The sequence below is a fragment of the Melospiza melodia genome, chromosome W, assembly GCF_035770615.1.
Source record: "Melospiza melodia melodia isolate bMelMel2 chromosome W, bMelMel2.pri, whole genome shotgun sequence".
NCBI classification, from domain to species: Eukaryota; Metazoa; Chordata; class Aves; order Passeriformes; family Passerellidae; genus Melospiza; species Melospiza melodia.
In genome coordinates, this window is record NC_086225.1 from 34,432,818 (window position 1) to 34,451,716 (window position 18,899).

The 18,899-nt window shown below is 46.7% G+C and overlaps 2 long non-coding RNA genes across 2 annotated transcripts; both read left to right on the forward strand.

Moving 5' to 3' along the window:
* Positions 1-9,328: 9,328 nt before the first annotated feature.
* Positions 9,329-10,403, forward strand: LOC134431457 (uncharacterized). Its single transcript, XR_010030982.1, has 3 exons — positions 9,329-9,540; positions 9,658-9,983; positions 10,323-10,403. It is a non-coding gene; the product is annotated as an uncharacterized LOC134431457 (long non-coding RNA).
* On the forward strand, positions 10,400-13,566 carry LOC134431456 (uncharacterized). Its single transcript, XR_010030981.1, has 2 exons — positions 10,400-10,439; positions 11,276-13,566. It is a non-coding gene; the product is annotated as an uncharacterized LOC134431456 (long non-coding RNA).
* The last annotated feature ends 5,333 nt before the right edge of the window (positions 13,567-18,899 follow it).

Consider the following 18,899-nt stretch of genomic DNA (forward strand, 5'->3'; position numbering starts at 1 on the left):
CTTTAAGGGTGGAGTCCTTTGAAAGGAAGAGATGGAAGAAACTCGCGACTGTGTTGTTGCTGAAATTCAAAAAGCTGGACTTGAAATCTCTGCAATGAAAATTCAACAAGTTTCACCTTAGAAGTACCTGGGATGGAAGATGATGGAAGACGATGGAAGACGACAATAATACCACAGAAAATTCAGATCCGAACCAGAGTCAACAACCTACAAGAGTTACAACAACTTCTAGGAGAAATCAACTGGGTCAGACCGATGCTGGGAATCACCAATGATGAACTGAGTCCGCTCTTCCATTTGCTGAGAGGAAGTTGCGACATCACTTCGCCAAGAACTTTAACCCCTGAAGCTCGTGCTGCTCTCGACAAAGTCACAGAAGCTCTTCAAAAAAGACAAGCTCATCGCTGCGTTCCTGAAAATCCTTTCTTTCTTGCAATCTTAGGAGAGAAGATGCAGCTTTGTGGTCTCATTTTCCAGTGGGATGCCGCAGAACAAGATCCTTTGTTAATAATGGAATGGGTTTTTCCTCCCTACAGGTTTTCAAAGACCATTTGCTCAGTTTTAGAAATGATTGCATACATTATAATTAAGGCTAGAACCAGATTGTTAACTTTGGCAGGTCAAGAATGTTCAGTTATCTATTTGCCATTGAAAAATGATTATTTCAATTGGGCAATGCAAAATTCTGATGATTTACAATATGCATTCTTAGGTTTTCCAGGTGTTTGTTCCATACACTATCCAGCTCACAAACTACTGCAAGCAAAATTGAGTTTCAGAGAAAAACCTAAATTAAGTGAAGAACCTTTACATGCTGTGACTCTCTTCACTGATGGCTCTGGTAAAAGCCACAAGTCCGTTGTGACTTGGTTTAATCAAAAGACTGATGTTTGGGAATCTGATATTCAAACAGTAGAGGGATCCCCTCAAATTGTTGAGCTTGCTGCAGTAGTTTGAGCTTTTCAGCTGTTTCCTCAGCCTTTTAATTTGGTCACAGATTCTGCTTATGTTGCTAATGTAGTCAGGAGAATAGAAGGTTCCATTTTAAAGGATGTTAGTAATGAAACTTTACATCGTTGGCTTTCATGTCTTTTTATAACTTTGCAATATAGAACTAATCCATATTTTGTTTCTCACATTAGGGTGCATTCTTCACTTCCTGGATTTTTAGTGGAAGGAAATGCAAGAGCGGACAAGCTGACAATGGTCATTTCTAACACATTGCCAAATAGTTTTGAACAAGCAAAATTGAGTCATGCCTTTTTCCACCAAAATGCACAAGCACTCATGCGAATGTTCCAAATCACTAAAAGTCAAGCTAAAGCTATCATTCATACTTGCCCTGACTGTCAATTGGTACAACCTCCTGTTTCTACAGGAGCAATCAATCCCCGAGGCTTACAAAGCCTACAGTTGTGGCAAACAGGTGTTACTAAATAGCCTTCTTTTGGTAAATTTAAAAATATTCATGTTTCCATAGACACGTTCTCTGGTGCAGTTTTTGCTTCCCTTCACACAGGTGAAACTGGCAGCCATGCCTGTCATCATTTCCTGCAAGCTTTTGCTTCATTGGGTATACCCCAAGAAGTAAAAACTGACAATGGTCCCGCATACATATCTCAAAAATTGGCCACATTTTTAAATGAATGGGGTGTTCGACACATTTTTGGTATTCCCCACTCTCCCACAAGCCAAGCAATCATTGAAAGAACACATCAAACCTTAAAACGCATATTAGATCAACAGAGAGGGGGAACGGAAATCACCCCACAGATGAGACTGAGTAAGGCTTTGTATGGTTTTAATTTTCTAAATAGTTCAAGTACAGAACCAGATCCACCAATCTTTAGACACTTTTCAAATAGCACACAGGCAAAACTGAAAGAACATCCTCCTCTTCTAATTAGAAACCCTGACTCTGGACAGATGGAAGGCCCGTTTCAATTAATAACGTGGGGCAAAGGGTATGCTTCTATTTCCACAGGTGCTGGAAGAATTAAGTGGGTTCCTGCCAAAAACGTCAAACCGTATCGCACTTCAGAACCTGTTGTCGAGCCTAGAACTGAGGAAGCGAGTACGCAGACGTGGACCGAATGGAAGGATCCCGGGTCTCGCCTGACGCCTCTTGTGCCTGACGTTCTTTGTGCATCGGTGGAACCCATGAACTCTGATTTTGTGCCAATGTTATTTATGAGTATACGAATTGAATGCTGAATGTTTGTTTTACAAAGCTAGTTTTTGGCTGAAAATTTAGGTTATTGTTTTTGTTTAGAAAGAATTCTGCCAAAACTTAGTTCTTGAAAGAGATGGGGCAGAATCAAATGGTATACTTGTTTTGCTTGATTTTAATTGTTTTTTGTCGTGCAGATTTGCCTGTGGATCAACCGAAAACGAGTGTTTGGGTGACCTTAGCCAAGGCTGCCGGATCGGATACTACATGTCTGCTAATTCGGAACCAGAAAAGCCTTTCTCAACCTGTTTGGTTGGTGTGCCAGTGAAAGAGTTTCCTTTGGTCAGAAAAGAATCCAATGGTAAACCAGGTGGAATTGACAATGGAAACAGTCCTTCCTTCAATTGGAACATTTGTTCGAAAAAACTTCTCAGGGCAGCAAATGTTTCAAACAGTTGGGATGTGTTTCTGGAGACGGACCAATATCCACGGCAATTGCCAAAAGGGTATTGGATCATTTGCGGAGACAGAGGTTGGCAAGGCATTCCAGCCCACCTTGAAGGTGGCCCTTGTCAAGATGTGTTTTCTGTGTCTGATTGGCTGAATTCTAGTCTGAGATGATTTTATGTATTGCTGTATGAGCCCTGTTGAAGGAGACATTTTTGGTGTGGTTCATCTTGACAAGCATTCTATCCAATCTTATAAAACATAGGTAATCATAGCTAAAACAAAGACTAGTTGATAAGAGACAAAGAACAGAGTTCTATTCATGCTAGCCTTCTAAAGATATACATTAAATAACCTTGTTGCCATCCTAAAGCCAATTCTACAGAAGCCTATTGTTATTTGTCACGTCTACTGCTTGGGAAACTTTTCTGCTTGCATGGAAAATTTTTTCTGCTTGCATGGGAAACTTTTCTGCAATGCTAACAAAACTCCTGTCTAAGGCCTACATACTTCTTTTTAACCATTTCTTAACAATCCTCTAACCTTATGGATTCCAACATTTCCCCCTCTCTGTTTGACCCAGAAGCTTTCATTTTCTTGTCGCTTGCTATTTGCGTTTCATAGCTCTATTGCAAAATTTCTGCTTATTATCTGCTGAAGGCCTATTTTCACTAAACTGAAGCATTGCTATATTACGGCACAGCAACTTAATGCTGTGAAGACCCAATCCCTGAAAGAGAGATATGAATCACGTTTGGCAACAGTCACAAGGCATCGTTCAAAAACCTCTGGTCGATTCCAAGGCCTTAATTCAAAACCTTCGTTCATGTCAATACCCTCATCTACTGCTTTCATGAGATTTCGTACACTCTCTGTGCTTCTACTTCCTAGTTCTCCTGCTTGAATGACAAAAACTTCTCGGACTGTTTTGTTCATCATTCGCCGAAGACAACAGAGTATACAAGGTGCCACTATCAATATCAGTATTAGAACACCTAATATGTAAAGACCTATCTTGCAAAGTTGCCTTAGCCAAGGTGCAAAACTCCAATTTTGAAACAAATCATCCAACCAGGAACCTCCATCTTCTTTAATTTGGGCTATCAGATCCTTTAATTTTTGAATGCTTTTGTGAATGGATTCAGAACGATCAGACAAATTCATACAACACAATCCTTCAAATTCCTCACAACCATGTCCTTCTGCCAGTAAGAGAAAATCAATGGCTGCTCTGTTTTGAAGAGTAGCATGTCTAATACTATCAACATCAGTCAACATATCACTGATTGCGGAGGATGTGGCATTAGCTTGTTTGCTCAGCCAACATCCAACTCGATCTAATTGTCTCAATGCCACAGCTGAAGCCAATTGGGGTAGAAATATACCTGCTGAAAGCCTTCTGGCAGCATTCCAAGGCATAAAATCACTCTGACAGTTCTCATCATAATGAGGAACAGCTCTTGTTTTCCTTTGTTTCTTTTTCATCACTGCTTTGGCAGTGGGGGCAATTATGGTAAGCATACCAATGCTACAAGGGCCACCTTCAAGGTGGGCTGGAATGCCTTGCCAACCTCTGTCTCCGCAAATGATCCAATACCCTTCTGGCAATTGCCGTGGATATTGGTCCGTCTCCAGAAACACATCCCAACTGTTTGAAACATTTGCTGCCCTGAGAAGTTTTTTCAAACAAATGTTCCAATTGAAGGAAGGACTGTTTCCATTGTCAATTCCACCTGGTTTACCATTGGATTCTTTTCTGACCAAAGGAAACTCTTTCACTGGCACACCAACCAAACAGGTTGAGAAAGGCTTTTCTGGTTCCGAATTAGACAGACATATAGTATCCGATCCGGCAGCCTTGGCTAAGGTCACCCAAACATTCGTTTTCGGTTGATCCACAGGCAAATCTGCACGACAAAAAACAATTAAAATCAAGCAAAACAAGTATACCATTTGATTCTGCCCCATCTCTTTCAAGAACTAAGTTTTGGCAGAATTCTTTCTAAACAAAAACAATAACCTAAATTTTCAGCCAAAAATTAGCTTCGTTAAAAAAACATTCAGCATTCAATTCGTATACTCATAAATAACATTGGCACAAAATCAGAGTTCATGGGTTCCACCGATGCACAAAGAACGTCAGGCACAAGAGGCGTCAGGCGAGACCCGGGATCCTTCGATTCGGTCCATGTCTGCGTACTCGCTTCCTCAGTTCTAGGCTCGACAACAGGTTCTGAAGTGCGATACGGTTTGACGTTTTTGTCAGGAACCCACTTAATTCTTCCAGCACCTGTGGAAATAGAAGCATACCCTTTGCCCCACGTTATTAATTGAAACGGGCCTTCCATCTGTCCAGAGTCAGGGTTTCTAATTAGAAGAGGAGGATGTTCTTTCAGTTTTGCCTGTGTGCTATTTGAAAAGTGTCTAAAGATTGGTGGATCTGGTTCTGTACTTGAACTATTTAGAAAATTAAAACCATACAAAGTCTTACTCAGTCTCATCTGTGGGGTGATTTCCGTTCCCCCTCTCTGTTGATCTAATATGCGTTTTAAGGTTTGATGTGTTCTTTCAATGATTGCTTGGCTTGTGGGAGAGTGGGGAATACCAAAAATGTGTCGAACACCCCATTCATTTAAAAATGTGGCCAATTTTTGAGATATGTATGCGGGACCATTGTCAGTTTTTACTTCTTGGGGTATACCCAATGAAGCAAAAGCTTGCAGGAAATGATGACAGGCATGGCTGCCAGTTTCACCTGTGTGAAGGGAAGCAAAAACTGCACCAGAGAACGTGTCTATGGAAACATGAATATTTTTAAATTTACCAAAAGAAGGCTATTTAGTAACACCTGTTTGCCACAACTGTAGGCTTTGTAAGCCTCGGGGGTTGATTGCTCCTGTAGAAACAGGAGGTTGTACCAATTGACAGTCAGGGCAAGTATGAATGATAGCTTTAGCTTGACTTTTAGTGATTTGGAACATTCGCATGAGTGCTTGTGCATTTTGGTGGAAAAAGGCATGACTCAATTTTGCTTGTTCAAAAATATTTGGCAATGTGTTAGAAATGACCATTGTCAGCTTGTCCGCTCTTGCATTTCCTTCCACTAAAAATCCAGGAAGTGAAGAATGCGCCCTAATGTGAGAAACAAAATATGGATTAGTTCTATTTTGCAAAGTTATAAAAAGACATGAAAGCCAACGATGTACAGTTTCATTACTAACATCCTTTAAAATGGAACCTTCTATTCTCCTGACTACATTAGCAACATAAGCAGAATCTGTGACCAAATTAAAAGGCTGAGGAAACAGTATAAACTATAAATATATATAAAATATCAACTATCCATAAGAAGGAATAAAAGCTCTGTGTCACGTGCAGCAGTAGAAAATTTCAGGCTCCCAGGGAATAAATAGTTTTCTTTAAATCATTTTCGTTTTGGATTTTTTTTTTTACTCCCGGGTAGCCTGAAAGTTTCTACTGCTGCTTTTTTATTCTAAAGGTGGAAAGGTAAACCAAGATCAGAAATACAAGAAAGGCAAAGGGAAGGATAGGGAAGGGAAGGGAAGGGAAGGGAAGGGAAGGGAAGGGAAGGGAAGGGAAGGGAAGGGAAGGGAAGGAAAGGAAAGGAAAGGAAAGGAAAGGAAAGGAAAGGAAAGGAAAGGAAAGGAAAGGAAAGGAAAGGAAAGGAAAGGAAAGGAAGCAGGAGAGCAAGAAGGAAGGGAAGTGGTGAAAAAAAAAAACCGAGTGAAAAAAGTAAAAAGAGTTGGAGGGAAAAAGAGAGGGCATTCGGGAGGAGCAGTGCTGCCTCAGGTGCTTCCCCGCCCTGGGGCGAAGGACCCGTTTGATGCCCGGGAGGGACTGCAGCTCCCGGTGGCGGGGGACGGAGCCGTGGCTGTCAGCCCGAGACTACAACTCCCGGCAGGCCCTGCTGCCAGCGCGGCGTGTGACGCAACGGCTGACGCGGCACATGAGTGGCTGGCGTGCCAGGCGGCCGCGCGGGGCTGTGCGCGCGCAGCTGCCGGCGCCTCTCCCGCGCGGGACAGCGACGCTGGAGGGGCGCAGCCTCCGTCTGGCCGCCCGCACCGAGCTGAGCAGCGCGGAAGGAGCGTCCGCCCGGTTCCTCGGCGTCACTCAGCGGTGCCGGGGGCGGGGGCGCTTCCGCCCGCCGATGGCGGAGGGCGAGGCGGTGCTTTGCTGCCGCGGGCCGGGAGCTGCAGGAGCCGCCCCGGGCGAGCGGCGCCGGGCGCTCCCGCGGTCCCGGTGGGGCGGCTGCCCTCGGGCTGGCGGAGGCGCCGGTGGAGCCCCCGAGCTGCAGCCGTCTCCCTCGGGCTGCTGCCGGTGCTGCGGGCGGCGGCGGCTCCGCCGCGTGTTGGGTGCTGCGAGCAGGGAGCGCTGCGATATCGCCGGCATGACGGGGCTGCTGCCTGCGTTAGTGCTCGCGGCTCTTTGTGCCATGGAAACGGATGGAGCGGCACTGAGCGGGACACCCAGAGATGGCCGGGAGAATGCCCAGCGCAGAGAGCGGGCGGGCTGTATGCTTCGGATGGCACAGGTGCGAGCTGCAAAGTCACCCCCCCTTCCGCCCCTGCCCTCCCGAGCCCCGGGGAAAATGCTTTCCAGCATTGTCGAGCTTCTGAAAGACAAAACTTGTGATTTGACACTAGCATCCAGAAAAGGTTTCTGTCTAGATTAGCAAATGCCTGAATTGTTCTTGGTTATATCCCATGACCGGTTTTAGGCAGTGACTTTATACTGCTTTTAGGATTTTCTTGTACACTGGTGAGAAAATAGGCAGGTCTGATAGTGGTTTCACTTTTTTTCTACTTCACGTTCCATAAGATTTTTTTATCCAAGCGATTGTTTTAAAATTCTACTGTAAGCGTTTGTGGTTCACTTTTTTTTTCTTTGCAGCACCCGGGCCTTTTTTTTTTTCTCTAAATCAGGAGTAAATATAGCTGAGTAAAATTACCTTGGTTATCTTCCTTCTTTTTAAACTTAATTGTTTTTATTAATAATTCTATTTGAATATGCAGAAAAAGTGGGTATGTCCTGTAATCTATGCTGGCTTTTCTCGTTTACAGGGTACTCACAAAATATGTCTCCCTTAGTGTCCCACAGAAACATTCTGGGTGAAATCTGAATTAAGGTATGTGTTTTCAAATAAGTAATCAGTTTAGATATTTGCCTGTGTACCTTTTCCTGTAATTCAGAGCTTGCGTTCTGTGGGTTTTATGATAAACCTGTAAAACATCTAAGAATGGTTTTGCAAGTCTGAATCGTTGAAGGCAGCAATAAGTGGATTTAGAGCCTGTTCTTGAGCAGACAAAGGGAAAAAGTGTGACTTTGATGCTGAACTTGTCATTTTTCATTTGACTTGCCTTTAATTATTGAAGAAGAGAGAGAACTAGGAAAAGAAATAGAATTGGTTATTGAGCACTCCTAAAAAGCTCACCATGATTCTGTGTAGAGCCAAAGTGAAGGATGATGGAACAGAGCTCTGTGCATTAGAAGGAAATAAACCTGATGTCCACACAGAGTCTTACTAATTTCTGTTTTTAAAATGCAAAATAAGTTTAGGAAGTGTTGGAAGTTAGTATTTTGGGAAAGAAATGGCAGTTCCGCAAAACATTCCATTCCATTGAACAGAGGCTCTGGGAACGATTCATGTTGTAACTGCTGTCACTGCAATCAGTTGGTGGTTCAGCCTTGAAACGTGCACTTGGCCTTCTATAAAGCACTGTTTTGTTTGCCTTTCAGTGCTATGAGTCTTGATAAATTGGAGAAGTGCCCAAGAGAAATTCATCATCCTGAGATACAAAAGGTAGGAAGTGACTTTTTTTGGTTTGGTTCTTTTTCTTTATTATTTTCTGGAAATAGAAGTAATTAAGTATAGATAGTACTGGTTTGTTTCTTCCAGTAGCTGATAATACTAATACCAATAATAATAATAATAAGAGTAAAGTAATACTACTTAAACTGTCTTTATTTATCCATTGAACTGGCCATTTCAAATCTAAACTTCTAAACACAAATCTTGTTGAATCTTTAATAGGAGTGGGCTAAAGATCCTGGTTTTGTTTACAGGATTTATTGATTTATTTGTTCATGAAGAGCAAGAGGTAAGTACAAGCCTAACTACCCTCTAGCTCACAGACCTGCCCGGTGAATAGAGCTTTGTTTTTTTGATGGGCTTGTGATGACTTTGAGATCAATTGCTCATTCATTACAGTAAAAAAAAAAAAAAAATTGTTTTGAACATGACAGCAAAAATAACTTTAAGCACAACTTAATAATAATAGATCACCAATTTTAGTTAATAATTTTATGCTATACTCTTGGGTGAGGGAAGACTCGGACACTCAATATGAGATCAGCAAGCTATGTTTATTGCAGAGAGTATCAGACACTTATACAGCACATAATAAGCTTATGAATATTCTGTAAGCCAAGCGATCTATTGGTTAAACTATACCATCAACTCTTCCTCATTCCTTTGGGCCTACATTCCCTATTTCCCACGTCTCTCTGTCTACTTGTTATCCTACCCAGCTAGGCCCAGGCACACGCTATCTTGCAGGTGCAAAACTCAAACTACCTGTGTTCGGTACTTTCCCAGCTCCTGGTCGGCTAACAAGCGAATGTCTGTGTGACCTCTGTCATGGAGCCATTTCTCCACACTATACTATCAAAGTTTAAAGGTAAATTATTATATATTAGGAGATGGTATAAAGTGTATGTTGTAATGTGTAGGATATATACAAAGATACATACTTGAAAGTCCGTAGAGGAAACAAATTTTTATGCCTTCTGTTTGACTGTTTGTCATATATTTGGTTTTATTTCCCAGGGATCAGTGAATTTTAACTCTGGAGTCCTCTATGCTAAGGATGCTCAGCTTACAGATGATGAAATGTTCAGTAATGGTGAGTTTTTCACCTTCTCCTTCATTGTTTTGCTCATCTGAATAAAAAAAAAAAAGACAAGATTAAAGAAAAAGCAATAGTTTTATTATTTTTACCCTGTTATGTCTGTTTCCTCAGTATTTGCTGGAGCTGTGCTTACCCAAGGTTTGGGTAAAACAAGCTTTGGGTTCCTTCTGTCTCACTGGGAGTTGCCCAATTCAGTTGCATCTGGTGAAATTCACCCTGAGACCTTACAGAACTAGCTCCAACTACGTGAGAGTCATTTGCAGTTCTCTCCAGACACCTGGAGAATGGGCGACGTTTCTGAGGATCCGGCGAGCGTGCTTCTGTCAAAACTCAGTCTGTGAAATTTCTGGGGAAAACACTTCTGTGTCCTGAAGGGTTCAAACTCTGGTGAGGATCCAGTTATCAGGTGCTCACCTGGATGGTTCCAGCTCCCAAAGGTAACACTTGTACTCTTGCCCTGTAGTTTACATCTATTGTATTTTTGTTATTTTGCAAGATTTTTTGTCTTTGCAAAATATTGTGCATTTCACTCTTTGGAACCTCTCAGATGGTTCTTTGGTGCAGCACCACCCCACGGGACACTTGGCTGCTGTCCTGAAGGGGTTGGTCGCTGGAATTGTAAATCCTGGAGAGTTTGTAAGTCTACTGTCCCCAGGGAGGTATCATGCTTTGTTTATTTCTGTTCTGTTGGTTAGGCGCTGCTTTTGTTACAAGTATGAATTTCAAACTGCCCTGTTCTTATTTTAACTGTTTTCCTGGTTCTCTCCGCACGGCAGGGAAAGGCTCTCGTATCCTTGTCGTCGGGCTCGGTGCTGTCCAAGAAGATACAGAGACTAAAAAAATCATAAGAAGCAAATATGACTGCAGGGAAAAGAAGCTGGAGAGAACAGAAGGTGATATTGTTATCCTTACCCTGTATTAGAAACATCCACTGTGCTTTGATGCTGGCAGCTGCCAGGGGCTTGTTAGCTCTTTGTAGGCAGGTGTAGGTGTTCACTTGCAGGTGTTTTCTCTGGACAAGTCAATTCAAACTTTGCTAAGCTTACATTTGAAAATTACTCTCTAGAACAGTCCAGCATGACATGCTGGATGTCGTCTCCCAGAGGGACCCAAAACTGCCATAAATTTCACAGGGAGGGGTGGGTGTAGAATACTAAAACCTGTCAAGGTTTTCATTTTTATAGGTATTGGCAAAGAAAAGGAATTTATCTCTAAATTCATTTGGAAAGAAACCCTCTCTCTATCCACTTATTTGTATACAGGAATGTAGGAAACTCTGACTAGAGATGGGTAATAGCTTTGAAAATAAAGACATAAGTTTTATCTAGGAATGAACCAATCAAGTGCCCTGAAAGCATGAGAACAGCTGCAGGGGCTGAAGGGAACAGAAAGGGTTCTATCTCATGAACAGAGGTACCTTTTCCTTACAGGTGCTTGTGCTGTAGTTTGGATTCTGCTTCCTAACATTTCTAGTGTGACAGGGTTTACCATAGAGACAATCTGCCAGGAGGTAGCGCTTTGGGGGGTATGACAGTCCTGGGTGTGTATTCTGAACTCCTTCAGAATGTTAGGTTTGGAGTATTTCTTATCTCAGGAAAACAGCAGTCTTTTGCATCTGCATATCAGCTGTTGAAATGTTGGGTTCAATTTCTTGAATCACAAATGTCATAGGATTCCTCCCAGATGGCAGCTGTCATGAAGTATGGCTCTTCTTGGTCTTGGGTTTCAGGGGCTGTTTCCAAAGTGACCTACAGACATTGGAATGAAATCATTATTTACTGTGTAAAAGAATCACTCTCCAAAGCATCAGCCAGGGTCTAAATGTGCCATTCTGCCTTTTAAAAGTACCAACATCACAGGATTTTTCTCAGATTAAAGCTTCCATGGAGTCGGATCTCTCAAGCCTGGCCCTTGAGAATTGTGGGCCTCCTGTGAACTGGTCTTGCCAGAAGGGCTTGCTGAGTTTTCCATTGTGTGGAAAAGAGATCCCATTTGCAGCCTGAAGCCTCATGTTTCCTGTAGGATTTCCACTCCTAGAATTGCACACTTTGAAGGATTTCTTATAGCAGAAGTTTTTTGGGAACTAGGACTCTGGCTGGATTTGGGTCTCTGGACTCTCAGGTGAAGTGACCTTGAGACACTAGGGCGTGCAGATTTCCTTGCTGTTGTAAAGAGCTATTGTTCGCACCCAGGAGCCATGGTCTGAATGGGGGTGTCACCTCTTAAATTTGCAAATGTCACAGGATTTCTTCTAAATGAATGGTGCTAAGAACATAAGGTCTGGCTGGCTTTCGACTTAGAGGCGCCTCCTCTAAATTGGTCTTCAGACGCTAGGTTGGAAAGTGTTCCTACATATGCCAAATAGCCCTTGCTATGCAATTAATAAGCTTCAAATTACCATGGAGTTGCTGCCCCTGCAAAGATTTTGGCAGAGCCTGGTTGTGGTGCCCCACTCCACTCCACCACCCTTAGCAGGTCCTTATGGTTGCATGGGGAATCATCGTGGAGCATGCCAACCCAGCTCCATCCTGGGAACAGCACCTGTATTTTACCCTAAAATTTCTGTCCCATTATAGCTCCTGTTAGGATACAAATGTAACTTCTCGGTTTCCACTGATTTTACCCCCAGTCATCTTTCCATACAGACATTGCTCCACTCCCCAGAGGATTATTGTGAGCAGATGTGAGCTCTGCTGTCCCTTTGGACTGACAAAGACAGAGGTTTTGTCCCAAGTTGCTTTTGAACCTGTCCTGCACCCGTTACGAGTCCTCAGTCTCCTGCAATTTTGTGGGTCAGTCACATGTAAAACAGCACAGCTGGCTGGCATGCTTTGCTCATGAGGGGAGACAAGAGAAGAATCCCTCTGCTCACACCAGACCTGCAGCTGCCAAACCTCACCAAAGCACCTGAGGAGCCCCCAGGGACTGATGGTACAGAAGGGAGGTGATGGAGGACAGCACAGCAGGCAGCCTGCCCTCCATCTGGCTGTGAAGAAGGCAGGGCTGGGAACTGTCAGCAACATCCCAGCAGGTCTGGCTGATGGTGCCACCCTGAGGGCTTCCCCTGCCTTTGGGCAGTCCCAGCTGCTGCAGCTCACTTGACAGAGACTCATTGTCTATACTGTGCTTGGCTGCACTGGAGATGATGAAGCCGAGGACAGCAATGGTTGCCTTCACATCCCCTGACTGCAGATGGGAAGGAGGGCGAGCTCTGTCACCTTGGGAAGGCCTCTGCAGAGTCACTGCTGCCCGTCTCTGGAGCGTGGCTCCATCGGGGGACCGTGGTAAGGACAGCAGTGCTCACCTAACTGCGCACCTGAGGACAGCTTCAGGACCTTGTCATACTGTGGGAGAGCAGAGCTTCACAGTAAACACCAGCTAACACACTGACTGCCAGTGTTAACACTAACAGTTCTTACCTAAATATTAATACTAGTAACACTTACTATGCGTATTATTAATCCTAGTAGAGGCTGGTAGCGTTCTTTAGGCTGAGGCTTGCATGAAGAATACAAAATTAATTAACGTTGCTGATTATGCTATTGTGTTGAAATACTTGGCCTCCACTGCGGTAGCCCCACGCTTACCTCGATGGCCTCCCCCAGCAGGTCCCAAAACACCTGGATGCAGATCAGCTTAAGCTTCACTGATGTGATAAACAGAGTTCACTCTTTATAATTTTTAAAATTTTAATAAAGGATAAAAGGACAAAATAATCCAGCACTGGGATGCTTTTAGCACACAGCCAAAGAGCACAGAGGTAGCTTAAAAACATGTTCACTATATACTGTTACATTGCTGAGGTTACAGGCATATTCATTAACTTACACATTATTCAAACATTCCTTTGACTTTTTGATGTTCCAGGAACTCTCTTGTTTGGTTTTAACCTCTGACTTGTCTGCAGAACGTTCTGTAAATTAGGTCTACATATTTTATTTCTTCCTGTAGTTTTATCCTGTTGCTTCACACTCCCTGATAACACTGGTAAGAGTCGATAAATCCTTCCTGGATGCTTAAGCTTTTTGTGTCACTATTATCTTATCACTTGGTAGGGGCAGTCTGCAGTTATAAGAAACAGAATAATTGCTTTACACCATTTTCTGAGTTAGTTACATAGAAGTATTTTAGTTTCTATTTTAACATTTTGCCTACCATATATTTATCACGCTACTATTCACATGAAATATACAGTGCATACATAAACTGGCATATTACACTATACAAAGCAGTTCAAAGTAAGTATAAGTTTTACCACATCAAAATACTTGTAATGCAAAAAGCTAATCTATGAATGTGAAAGCCAGTATTGTTTTATCATCTATAACATCCGACGACGAGGGTGAGCAGCGGGCCCGCAGCAGGCGGAGGGCGGGCAGGGGGACGCGGGCACTTAACTTTGGCCAGGGTGCTGATCTCGGCCAGGCGGGGCAGGCCAAGTCCCCGCAGAAGCGGAAGCACTGCGGTAGAAGAGGCACCCAGAGCCCGCAGCGGGCGCTGCACGCCCTCCCCGCTCCCGAGCCCTCTCCTGACCAAATCGCCGCCGCTCCCTGGTCCGCGCTGCTGTCGCAAAGACGACCCGGAACCCCTCCCGGGCTACACTCCTCTCCGCCTCCTGCCCCGAGTGCCGATGGGGCGCTCCGGTAGGCGCTCTGCGGGGGTCTTTTCGCCGGGATCTGGGCACGAGAGAGGGCCGGAGAAGGGGACGGGGGTTTCGCGAGCGGGACCGCCACCGCCGCCGCCTGCGAGCCCTTCGGGCAGCCCGAGCTCCGCCCCACGCTCCCACGGGCCGCAGCCTGACGGCTCCCAAGCCTGCCAATCACGGCCCGTCTTTCTCTGTCCGCCCTGTCCAATCACAGCCGCCCTTTCAAACCGGAAGCGGTCCCGCCAATCTCAGCCCGCTCAGTCGCGGCTTGACCCGTCAGACTGGCCCCGCTCGCCCGTACGCCTGAGGTGCCGCTCCTGCCACTGCTACTTTGGGAGCCGGCGGAGCAGTGTCCCTGCTGCCGCTGCCTCGGCAGGCGCTGTTGCGGACGGGAAGGGCGGCCGGGAGCTTCCAGTTCAGGTCCTGGTCGGGATCAGGTTCTGGTCCAGGGAAACGGGCAGGCGGCGGGGAGCGGGCGGACGCGGCCACAGCAATGGCGGCGGCGGGAGCAGCACTTGAGGGGACCGCGGGGAGTCGCGGAGCAGAGCGCGGCGGGAATGGGCGGGCTGGGATTGGTGGAGCCGGCAGGCGCTGCCTCGGGTTGTGATTGGCTGGCTGTCCGCCCGTGGGGCATAAATAGCGTGCGTTGGGGCGGCAGTGGCGTCAGTTCGGCGGTGAAGCTGGGAGAGACGGGAGCTGCAGATGCGCGATCTGAGGAGCGGCGCTGCGCCAGGACGGGACCCCCGCGGCAGCTGATCCGGGGAGCGCTGGTGAGCACGGACGCGACGCCTGCGGCAGTATCTGGGGGCCGGCCGTGTCCAGTTCTTTCTGCCGCGCCCTGCGTGGCTCGGGTAGCCGGCGGCTGGTGTGGGGCCTGGAGTGGCGCGGTGGGGGGGGGGGCACCGCCTGCTGTCACTGGGGACTGGGAAGTAGCCGCTTCGCGGTTTCTGGATTTAAAGAAATGTTCAGAATACGAGGAATAAAGCTTGCTTTTTGTATTTTTATTACTTTATTTTGTTTTTACTTGTAATGTTTTTCTTTTAATTGTGTTATTTTAGTATTGCCCGTTTTAATACATCTTTTTGGTTTGATTTGTTTTCTTTACTGGATATCTCATGTTAATTCGGTAAGGGTTGTGGGACTGGGGCTGAAACACCAGTTGTGAGAGCAGTGGGGACATAAAACCCCAGGGTGTGGAATAATGATTTTGGCATGAGTCAGGCCCAAAACAATGTGGAGTGGTGGAAATGCTGAGGCCAGATAAATGCCATGGGAGGAAGGCATGGAGCTGCAGCACAGGGCCTGCAGGTTATGCCTGGGGGTTCCCAGCCCGTGCCCTGTGGTACCAACGAGGGGCTGAGGGTGTGGGGGCTCAGAGGGTTCTAGGGCCCAAGAACCAACCCAAGAGTGCCTTTTGGGATGGGGAGGAAGGAGTCCAGTGGCTCTTCCCAGCCCCTGGAGCTGCCTGAGGGGAGGTGAGGGGGCCTTTGTGCACGTGCTGGGCAGAGAGCCAGGGTGAGGGGGAGGGTGGATGTTGAGCTTCAGGCCTCCAGTGTCCCCAGAGTTGGGATGCCACTTAGGGTTGCCACTTAGGGCTGGGTGGGTGGATGGGACAGCTTCTAGAGACACTGAAATTGAAATGATGGCAGTAACTGATTTGTGGCCTTATGAACAGCCCCAAGGTGCAGTGAGAAGCATGAGCAGCTTTTAGCTGCAGCCAGTAGGAAGCTGAGGAGCTGGAGCTGAGACAGCAGAGCTGGAGGAGACAGAAATATGGTAGGGTTTGATGTAAAACCTCTGTGGGGCTGGGATAGGGATTGTGGAGAGGGGAGGTGAACTGCATGGTTGGAATTGAAATTGCTGTAAAGGCTGTGATCTGAGCTCAAGAACTACAGCTAAAACAAAGATCCTGTCCTGAGAAGCACAAGTAGTATTGTGTGGCACTACTGCGAAAATGTTGAGCAGGAAGTGTAAGTGAAGAGCTGGCAGTTAAATAAAGCTTGTGGGACTGGAGCTGAAATCACTGGGGACGGGGTGGGGACTGCAGTGCTGCAGAAACCGTCACTGCTAGAAGGGATACTCACTGTGGATCTGAGGACTAAACGCAGAATGGGACACAGAGCTGGAAGAAGGGAGCTGGCAGTAAAATAAAGCTTGTGGGTCAAGAACTGAAAGAGCTGGAATCACTGGGCCTGGTCTTATCATTGTGGGACTGGGATCGGGTCTGCACACAACATGGGAACTATAGGGCTGGCACAGAGACGATAAAATAAAGCTTGTGGGTCAAGAGCTGAAAGAGCATAAATCACTGGGCCTGCTATTGTCATAATTGTGGCACTGGTATTTTGTGAGTTAATGTGTTAATTGTAGCTTAACACATCACATCAACCTTAAGGCTGGTAAAGGCAGTGTATTGTTCTTGCGCCGAGATCACTGTAGGTCTGTGACAAGGATGCAGGGGGTGGGTATTGCCACTAATAGTAGAACAGGATGTGTGGAGTGGGGAAAGGGGGCCGCAAGCTTGCGCCTGAATACCCCGTCGATGGTAGAATATTGCCTGTGCCTGTGAGGGCACCTCTTGGGGCGCACTGTGGGGATGGGAAGTGGACTGCGGGGCTGGCAATTTGAATGAAAATGGCAAAGGCACTAGACCTGTGAACGGGGCTGCGGGCATCCAGGAGAAGTTATGCAGGGGTGTGCAAAGTGACTGGGGACTTCTCGGTGGGAGATAAAATCACTGCGGGGCTAGCATATGGATGGTGGGGTGGGCTTCCAGAGGCTCGTGCCAGAGCTGAATTGTCACCGAGCTGGAGCCAAGAGCCAGATGCTGCCATTTGAAGCTGGAGAAACACAGAGCTGGGGCTGGAAGAAGAGAGCTGGCAGTAAAATAAAGCTTATGGGTCAAGAGCTGAAAGAGCTGGAGTCACTGCGCCTGCTCTTGTCATCCTCTGGGGACTTGAATTGTAGCTTAACACATCACAGCAACCTTAGGGCTGGTAAAGGCAGTGTATTGTTCTTGCGCCGAGATCACTCTAGGCCTGTGACATGGATGCAGGGGCTGGGTATTGCCACTAATAGTAGAACAGGATGTGTGGAGTGGGGAAAGGGGGCCGCAAGCTTGCGCCTGAAAACCCCGTCGATGGTAGAATATTGCCTGTGCCTGTGATGGCACCTCTTGGGGTGCGGCTGAAATCTCTGTGAGGCAGGGAAGTGGACTGCGGGGCTGGCAATTTGAATGAAAATGGCAAAGGCACTAGACCTGTGAACGGGGCTGCGGGCATCCAGGAGAACTTATGCAGGGGTGTGCAAAGTGACTGGGGACTGTTCGGTGGGAGCTAAAATCACTGCGGGGCTAGCATATGGATGGTGGGGTGGGCTTCCAGAGGCTCGTGCCAGAGCTGAATTGTCGCCGAGCTGGAGCCAAGAGCCAGATGCTGCCATTTGAAGCTGGAGAAACACAGAGCTGGGGCTGGAAGAAGAGAGCTGGCAGTAAAATAAAGCTTATGAGTTAAGAGCTGAAAGAGCTGGAGTCACTGTGCCTGCTCTTGTCATCCTTTGGGGACTGGAATTGTAGCTTAACACATCACAGCAACCTTAGGGCTGGTAAAGGCAGTGTATTGTTCTTGCGCCGAGATCACTCTAGGCCTGTGACATGGATGCAGGGGCTGGGTATTGCCACTAATAGTAGAACAGGATGTGTGGAGTGGGGAAAGGGGGCCGCAAGCTTGCGCCAGAAAACCCCGTCGATGGTAGAATATTGCCTGTGCCTGTGATGGCACCTCTTGGGGCGCACTGTGGGGCTGGGAAGTGGACTGCGGGGCTGGCAATTTGAATGAAAATGGCAAAGGCACTAGACCTGTGAACGGGGCTGCGGGCATCCAGGAGAACTTATTCAGGGGTGTGCAAAGTGACTGGGGACTGCTCGGTGGGAGCTAAAATCACTGCGGGGCTAGCATATGGATGGTGGGGTGGGCTTCCAGAGGCTCGTGCCAGAGCTGAATTGTCGCCGAGCTGGAGCCAAGAGCCAGATGCTGCCATTTGAAGCTGGAGAAACACAGAGCTGGGGCTGGAAGAAGAGAGCTGGCAGTAAATTAAAGCTTATGGGTCAAGAGCTGAAAGAGCTGGAGTCACTGCGCCTGCTCTTGTCATCCTTTGGGGACTGGAATTGTAGCTTAACACATCACAGCAACCTTAGTGCTGGTAAAGGCAGTGTATTGTTCTTGCGCCGAGATCACTCTAGGCCTGTGACATGGATGCAGGGGCTGGGTATTGCCACTAATAGTAGAACAGGATGTGTGGAGTGGGGAAAGGGGGCCGCAAGCTTGCGCCTGATTACCCCGTCAATGGTAGAATATTGCCTGTGCCTGTGATGGCACCTCTTGGGGTGCGGCTGAAATCTCTGTGCGGCTGGGAAGTGGACTGCGGGGCTGGCAATTTGAATGAAAATGGCAAAGGCACTAGACCTGTGAACGGGGCTGCGGGCATCCAGGAGAACTTATGCAGGGGTGTGCAAAGTGACTGGGGACTTCTCGGTGGGAGATAAAATCACTGCAGGGCTAGCATATGGATGGTGGGGTGGGCTGCCAGAGGCTCGTGCCAGAGCTGAATTGTCGCCGAGCTGGAGCCAAGAGCCAGATGCTGCCATTTGAAGCTGGAGAAACACAGAGCTGGGGCTGGAAGAAGAGAGCTGGCAGTAAATTAAAGCTTA